The sequence below is a fragment of the Martes martes genome, assembly GCF_963455335.1.
Source record: "Martes martes genome assembly, chromosome: 10".
NCBI lineage: Eukaryota > Metazoa > Chordata > Mammalia > Carnivora > Mustelidae > Martes > Martes martes.
In genome coordinates, this window is record NC_137898.1 from 74,605,293 (window position 1) to 74,614,046 (window position 8,754).

Sequence of the window (8,754 nt, forward strand, 5' to 3'; positions counted from 1 at the left end):
GAAAACACACACACACACACACACACACACACACCTGCCAAATAGTACATTCAGGAGTAGTTCTCATGAAATTTTTAGAGCAGGTAATTCCAGCCCCCACACACTCCAATGGAGGTGAGACCCTAATGCACTGAGTAATGTTTTGAAACATGCATCATGGAAATACTTAAAACCTTTTCTTCAGCTATGGTATTAGGTCCAGTTATATTGTTATTTATGTAATGCAACTGACTGACGTCCCATAATTTCTTTCTCTATATAGGTCTTGCCTTTTGTAATAGCTATCAATGGGTACCATTTCTCTTGGACTAATCTTTATCTATAAAACTAGCCAGCCAGTCTGTCTGAAGCTCTCATACTCTTCTTGGGAGTTTTTATTATTTTGGGGGGGATCTCCCATAAGTTAGAGCCATCCTTAGAACAAAAGCACAGATAAATAAACTTATTAAAAATTCGAACTAGCTTCCATTTACTGAGCACTTACTATTGGATAAGCACATTTTTAGAAATGATCCTGAATTTTTATTGCAATGATAGGAGAAAGATAACAATGTTCCCAATTTTCTTGTTAAGGAAATTGATTTTCAATAAGATTAGCCAACCTGCCCAGGCCTATGTAGCCAGGGCATGGGAAAGCTAAGATATGGTTCTAAAATTTCAATTCTCTCTATTAGTCACAGGATCTCTTTTTAATAATACATTGTTACATGGAAACAACAGGAAACACATAGGTGGCAATCAGTTCTTTAATTATAGTTCTTTATCAAAAACAAAGCATCATGAAATAACACTCTTTTTAAAGAATGCAATAGAAAGAAAATAAGCCATTAAAACTGTGGTAAGTCACTGGAATTTGGAGCTTTTTTCTCTAAGCCTCAGTTTTTCACTTACAGAGAGATAAATGCTCACTTCCAAGAGTTGTTATAAGCTAGACATGCGTGCCTGCTTAGCCCAGTGCCTGACACACACAAAACATACATTTGAGATGCACTGTAGTCTAGTAGTTAACAGTATAGCACTGTTTGCATGTCAATCCTGACTATAACTTATTAGCGGAATATCTTTATGAAACTTACTGACCTCTCTGTAGCTCAGCTTTCTTACTAAGATGGATTTAATAGTAGCACCAATCTGATGGGGTTGTGAGGAGAAAATGAGTTTGGAAATATAAAACTCATAAAAGAGTTCCTCGTCCACTTTAAGGGCTCAAACTGTTAGCCACTAATAAATCACCATTGTTCAATGTAGATGCTTTTGTCCTGCTCTGTCTCAGTGCCCAACACCTCCTCCTCTTGTTTTTCTCCTTCTTCTCTTTCTCCTACTCCCCTTTTCTTATAATACAGCTTACGTACTACGTATTTGTATGTCTGTTTTACTTGTCTTTACCCGCCTCCATTTCCTTTCAGATACTAGCTGCCGCCACCCCCACTCCCTGCCCCGGTATTCTGTTATGTTTCTCATCTGTGTGGACGGGGTTTGAAGAGATGCCCAATAGATCAAGGTAAAGGGGAGACAGCCTTGCTCTACAGACTGTATAAATCTGTAGGAGCTGTTTATGGAGTCAGGAATCAGTCTCATTTAGTACTTTTCTTCTCAGTTAATTTGAAATAAGCTTTTCCTCTCAAAAACAAAACAAAACAGAAAAGCAAACAACAATAAAAAAAAGAGTCTCAGCATTTGAAAAATTTATTAAAAGAAAACCTCACTGCTATGTAAACCTTCAAATGGATTTGTTGCTGTTCAATTAAAAAGAAATAGCGACAAGGAAATGCTTTCTTTTAATTTTCCCTAGACTTTTAAAATAGTATTAAAAAGAAAAGGCAAGACATATTTTCATTGCTTGGCATGCTTATGCTTTCTTTTTTATTCTTTTGTATTGGGAGTTTCATTCACTATACTTTGGTGAATTTTTGCAGAATAAACCATATTTTAATATATCTATGGGGTACTGACAGAAAGTTTAATGTTTGGTGCTACACAGAAAAATGGATCTCTTCCATTTTCCCCCTCAATATGGGGAAAAAACAGAAATAATTAGAACCTATTTTTTATAATACATAAACCCGAGTGTCAGCAATGTCTGATTTTCTACACAAAAGTGTTGAAATCATAAGAGAAGCTAGTGGCACAAGTGTAGGGATCTTCTCCAAACTTCTTTTTGCTCCACTTGGAGAAAAGCACCTTGGAATTAGATTCTCACACTAACCAGAAAAAGTACCTGTAGTTATGCAAAATCAAAGCCAAGTAAACTGCCCAGACTCTAGGTAATTCATATGGTTCAAATTCTAGTTTTATTTGGGAAAAAAAAGAAAAGAAAAGAAAAGAGAAACATTCTTTCTACATTTATGCTATGGAATAAAATTCTTAGATTAGCTTTAAATACCTGTAAATAGTCAGGAAATGCTTTTTGCAATTTAAATTATCTTAACTTTAAATTTGTGCTTCCCATTTCATCATATTTCTCTAAGGTAGATATCAAATTTGTTTATACCCAAGCCATGTGAGTGAAATAAATTACATTTTAGAATCAGCTAGTTAACTATGCTAGAGAGAGGCAGCTTTTATTTTTGTAAGATGCACCATGTTCAAACTAATCTGCAATGCATGTAGATTCAATCATACAACAGCAGCTGTTGTAAAAATGCATCTTAAAATCAAAGTCATTTGTGCCGAACGCGTAAAACGAGTTGTAGTTTGGGAGGCAGAAATCAAATGTGATTTGTTTTGGTTACTTTATGAAAGCCATTTATTTAAGGGGGTATTTGATAAATAATAATTGTACTTGTCACCTTGAATAAAGGCTGGCAGCTCTGAATTAATTACATTTTGGTGGGTTTAGAAGAATCTTATGTGAGATATATCCTATTGACTATGTTTGCTGCTAGATGTCACTATTGTTTCAATGTTGTTTAACTGAGGGCTACTTTCTTGGATTGTGAAAAGGGAAGCATTTGGTTGGTCACCCTTGTTGGTCAAAACAAGATCACCAAACGAAAAAAATTTTAATACCATCTCTATTTGGTAAAAAAACAATTTAATACATACTCAGAGTGCACATGAGATTTAGTTGCCCTGGAGATTTCTTCATGACACTTTTGTTATCAACATGACAGAAGATGGTGGGGGCAGTAACTGGTGGGAAATCTACAGGTTTTTTTTGTTTGTTTGTTTGTTTTTTTTTTTAAGATTTGTTTATTTATTAATTTGAGAGAGAGTGAGAGAAGAGAGCATGAGCAGGGGGAGGCGCAGAGGGAGGAACAGGGAGCCCCAAACGGGATTTGAACTTAGGACCCCAGGATTATAACCTGAGCTGAAGGCAGTTGCCTAACTGACTGAGCCACCCAGGTGCCCCAGGAAATCTACAGTTTTGACTGTATTCCAGACTCCATGCTAATTTAGACTATCTTGAAATATCAAGCACAAATGTATTTTACCACTGTACCTGTTTGGTTGTTTTTTTTTTAAATTACCCCAATATGTTTATATATTTCATTTACATATATATGTATATATTAGGTATATATGAAAAGATGTGTGTGTGTGTGTGTGTGTGTGTGTATACATATACATCTTTTTTTCTCCTACACTGGGAGATTTTCATAGGTTATTAAATATATTGTTCTGACATAAGTTACTGAATGTTCCTCTAGTTCCCTCCGGTTGGAAACCATCTATAATACTTGGACTGTCAGTATAATGTCATTAGCACCTTGGGGGATAAAAATCTAAACATTAGTATATTTTCCAGTATTTATGAATAGAAATTTGTCCTACAGAATAGGAGTTGCACATAATTGAACACTGCTCATGACTTTAACCTAAAATCATTTGATTTCATTGCCTTGTTAACAGCTTACTACTTACTTATAGGGTTATGAGAAGAGTCATTTGGAGTTCATAGCACTGTCTTATAAACAATGGAGCACATCATTAAACCAAAATAGAGTTATTATTTTTTTTTTAGAAAAACAATTACGAACATTCATGGAAGGCTCCCTGCATGAATAAAGGAAAACACTACACTTATGGTTCAAGAAAATATTGTAATTTAAGGCAAAATGGGAATGATAACTCATAATTTTCTCTATGAGATCAAGAGCCCTCGATTCTATTAATCTGTAGTGTGGAAACTGTCAGACAAAACCTGCCACACAAAACACATTATTAAGCATTTCATTTATGCAAAATTATACAGAAATGGCACTTTTTAAATTGGATGAGGTAATTTGGTACAGGAATCATCTAAAATGACAGTTCGACATAATTAATTTGATATGTGGCTAGAGTTTCAGAGTATGAACAGCTCCACAGGAAATAATCCATGAGTACATAGGATTATACCTTTTTTCTAAATTAAGTAATTGTGAACCTATAGGTAATGATTCTGTTTTTCATGATTTTGTTTGTTGAGAGGAATGAATGATATAAGGGGAATTATTTTTCTGTTTTAACTTTATTTTAAGATGTAAATATGCAAAACATTTTCTAAGCCATTGTGTCAAATATACAAATCAAAAAACCAAATTTAAATCTAGCTCTGCTTTAATACTTATGCATTAAAAATACACAAAAAAGTGTTTCCTTTTTAGCTAAGACCTAGTATGATGTGTTTATGGCACTCGTGTAAGGGATACAGAAATTAGTGACTATATCTCAGCTTTTTGATCCTGCTTGGAAAAAGCTGGCCAGAGAAAGAGGCTTAATTTTCAGATCTGGTTAAGTTTGCTATAGAGGAAATCAAAAGAGTAAGTAGTGGGTCAACATTGATCTTCACAGGATTCCACCCACTTGTAAATTCAACCCCTGAATGACCTGAAACCTGACAGAGAACTATTTCCATCCTTTGGTTGTGAGAAGGTAGCAAAGTTTTGCATTTATGGTAACTTAAATGCAAAATCAGACTATTGATCTATCTCTGTCACAAGTTCTACTTTGATAGTGAGTCCCAAGAATACTTTATAGAAGAACAAGGCTGCTTTTCTCAATATACCCCAAATTTCCATAGAAATTTAATCCTAAAAAAGGCTTCTTATATTTATGTATAATTTTCTCCTCCAAATAAAAGGTTTTTGTCTTGGCTACCTTCATTGCAAAAGGAATTAAAAAGTAGATATTAAAAATTATTCCAGAAGCGCACTAAAATGCATTATTACTTCTACTTTTAAACTATCATAAAATAAATCTGTGTTCACTGAATTTGAGATAACACGTTCCTTAAAAAATGCTTTTGGAATTGAAAAGAAGGAAATGAAAGTAGTGAATAAAAAAACATTCGGTATTTCCAAACAGTATTAAGAATTATTATCAGACATAAAATTCTGTTTCTCGTAACTAGCTTTCCTCTAACAATTGCTTTTCCCCTCCCTTTTGGCTCTTCCTCCCATCTTGTATTATATCTCAATCATAAAGCCATTTTTAATAAAAATCATGTAGATTCATATAATTATATTTGTTAAAGTGTTGAGTCTACTGGTCAGATACCTCGTATTTTAGAAATAACATATCCTTAGCTGAACACATGTTTATAGAGGAAGAACTAGTTTGATTCAAATTAGCTACTGATATATACATTCAAAATGCTACTTCTCTCCAGGGATCTTCCACAATCATCAGATGATTTCCTTCTGGGTGTTGATGTAATAACCTAACTTAGTAGTTAAGTCACTCTGGTCTGACTCTATATGAACTGGGCAAATTACTCAACTCTTTGAGCTATGTTTTCCACAAAGTAAAAATGACACAACTATTAGGGCATTTTATTGGGTGGTTTTATGATACGGAGGTTAGGGAAGGTAACTGGGTTTATATGTAAGCTGTTAAACTCTGACAGTGAAATTTGGTAGTGAATCATAGTTCAAAGAGAAAGTACAGAATTGTTCTGTTCTACAGGTCTAAACAAGTTGACAAAGGAAAAGGCCATTTTTTGAGGCCAACCATTAATGTTACTGGTAATCTACATGGAGTATAATGGGAATTCACGGCAGAAAAACGCTAAAAAGAAACATTTTGACTTGAAACTGCATTCATTTAGAGATGCTTTGGTCAAAGAGACATGTTGTTAATCACATTGATAATAAGGTATAACTACATTGATCAGAATCTCTTGTTGAGTCTTGAGGCCAGCCCAACTGAAAAGGGTTTAATTATATGGTATAGGCATTTTGCATGTCTTTTCAGAGGAATTCAGTAGCTAAAATAAACTTCACAGTAATCCCGTGTCAACAGTGAATATTTCACTGCTTGTAATCCACTGGATGCGACATCTTCTGACACATTGAACTTTTTACACAATGGTACCAAACATGGCCACTTTTCCTGGATTCACCATTCAAGGATAACCCCAGAAGTCACTTTTCCAGAGTCTCTTCTTTATCCTATTTCCTCACCATCAAGCTGCATTGAGTGCTCAGTATTAGTCAGAATCTTATATACAGACATTAGAAACACTGTAGATAGTTTAAGAAGAAAAGAATTTATTAAGTGTTATCAACAGCTCACTGGAAGAGTTTAAAATATTCTCAGAAAAAAAATGAAGAAAAGGACTGCCAGCTAAACTTTCAGGAGAACTTCCAAAACCATGGCACAGAACAAGGTCAAGGGAGCTGCTGCCTCTACCATGATTTGCAGATCCAATAAGTTGCTCCCGTGACCACTGGCTCTATTACAAGCCACCTGTGCCATAACAGGGTGGCTGTCATATTAGAAAGCCAAGTGCTTTACTGAGAAACTGTCAACACTAGAATGACAAAACTTTTGCTGATGCACGTATCAAAATAGAAATTTTCTGCCCCTTGCCATGCTCCTCAAATAATTCAGTTCTTTTTCAGATTTGTATAAACATATATGACTGGTGGAACCTAAATCATGTACAGAATCCCAATTGCATGGGAAGGTGGAGCACTCAGGTTTTTAACTGTCCTAACTTTCCTGTTTTATCCATAGAGAATGGCATGTCCAAAAAGCAGTGAACCCAGAATCTGCCACATACCCTTTCATTTTGCTCAATGATAATTTTTTATAGTACTTACTATAGGTGATAATAATTGTAATACACTAGAGAGAGTTCTGTAATTTCTAATCAATATGGATAAATAGGGCCTGCTTCATAATAATTGTTATCATCTCATATAAAACAAAGTACATAAAAATACCTCAGCATAGTATAATCTGCATATTAGGAATGACAAAATAACTATCATTATGATTGCTACACTCTTACTTGTATATCTATGTATTCTAGACTATAGATTCCTTGAGGATAGTGACTACATCCTTAGTTTCATCTCCCAGCGCCCATCAGAGTATCTGGCACATCTACTATGTAACAAATAAATCTTAGTAGAAGGAAGATTGCAAAAGTGTAAAGAAGTGCATTCTGAGGGATACTTTAGAGATTAATGCCATAGGAACACTAAACATTGCCTTGGAATTTACTGAAGGGTCTTGAATTTTAAGAAATTAGGACAGTTTGCATAATGAGGTCAAATTACTCATTTTTGTTTATTTGCAAGTCAAGTAAAAAAATGAAGTGGTTAATGAGTATGCTTTTTAAAATACTAGTTATATATTAAAAATTGGGCAGACTCTTCTGTTAACTCACATATTACTTAATTAGCAATGTTAATGAAGGCTTTAAGCTAATCATCAATACATTTTTCTGCATATTATGGAAGCTACTTTCTTCAAATAAATTTAGTCTGCAAGGTGCCCTATTTTTTATTATTCATAAACTCAATAGAACTTAGTTTGGTTTGTAAGAGATAATATTATCTGTATCTTATTTAGAGGATTAGGTGGGGACATTTTTCACTTGATATTATGAAACTGAAGTTAGAAAATCTTAAAAATTTGTGTTTTTTAAAGATTTCCTTAACCAACATTTTATACTTTTCCAAGTTATTACTTTTGTTCTGGATTTTATTATTATTATTATTATTATTTTTTGTAAATTATTTTGTTTGGGTAGTTTAAATCATTCTAATGTCTTAAAGTAAAAAGGGACATTTGACCATTTATTGATGTCTTATGTTCAGAGCATTTATATAGTTTCTGTTGGCCAGTTGTCTAGTATCTGCTGGACTACCTTCCTGAAACATCCAAGACAGGGAAATTACTGTTTCACAATGTAGGCTGATTTCGCACAAAATTTCAAATTTACATAAGACTCTTTCTTGAAATACACAAGAAATCTGTTTTTCTGTGTTTCACATATGTTTGCCTCATTTTACTGAGAAATAAAGGCTTTGAAAGATTTCAGTTAACCTACACTGTATTTATCACTTTCATATGTTTGAAAATAGTTTCCACTATATCCAACATTTTCCTCTTTATGTTGATAAATTCTATATTTAATATTCTTTGAAAATTTATTGTTCACTTGATCCTATTTCCTGGCCCAAAACCCCCTTTCTCACATTTCAGACAAGGGCATTCTTTTCTTCAATAAGAAGTCCCCCTCTTCAAACCCTTTATCTAGGATGTTTCCTTTAGAATTTTACCACAAATCTACAGCTTAGTTCCCAGCTGTACTACTGTTATATATATATATATATATAAATTAGATGTTCTCCATTCAACCTACCTTGTGAAAATAATGTATTTAATTTTAAAAATTGGACAATATCCCTTCCTCACTGGCACAGTGGAAGCTGCCCCAGCAGGGCAAAGTCTTTTGACTCTCCTCCACCCTCCAGGAAGGGCCATAGAGAAGAAGCATCCTGAGAAAGGCATTTTTTAATCATTATAATGTCCAAG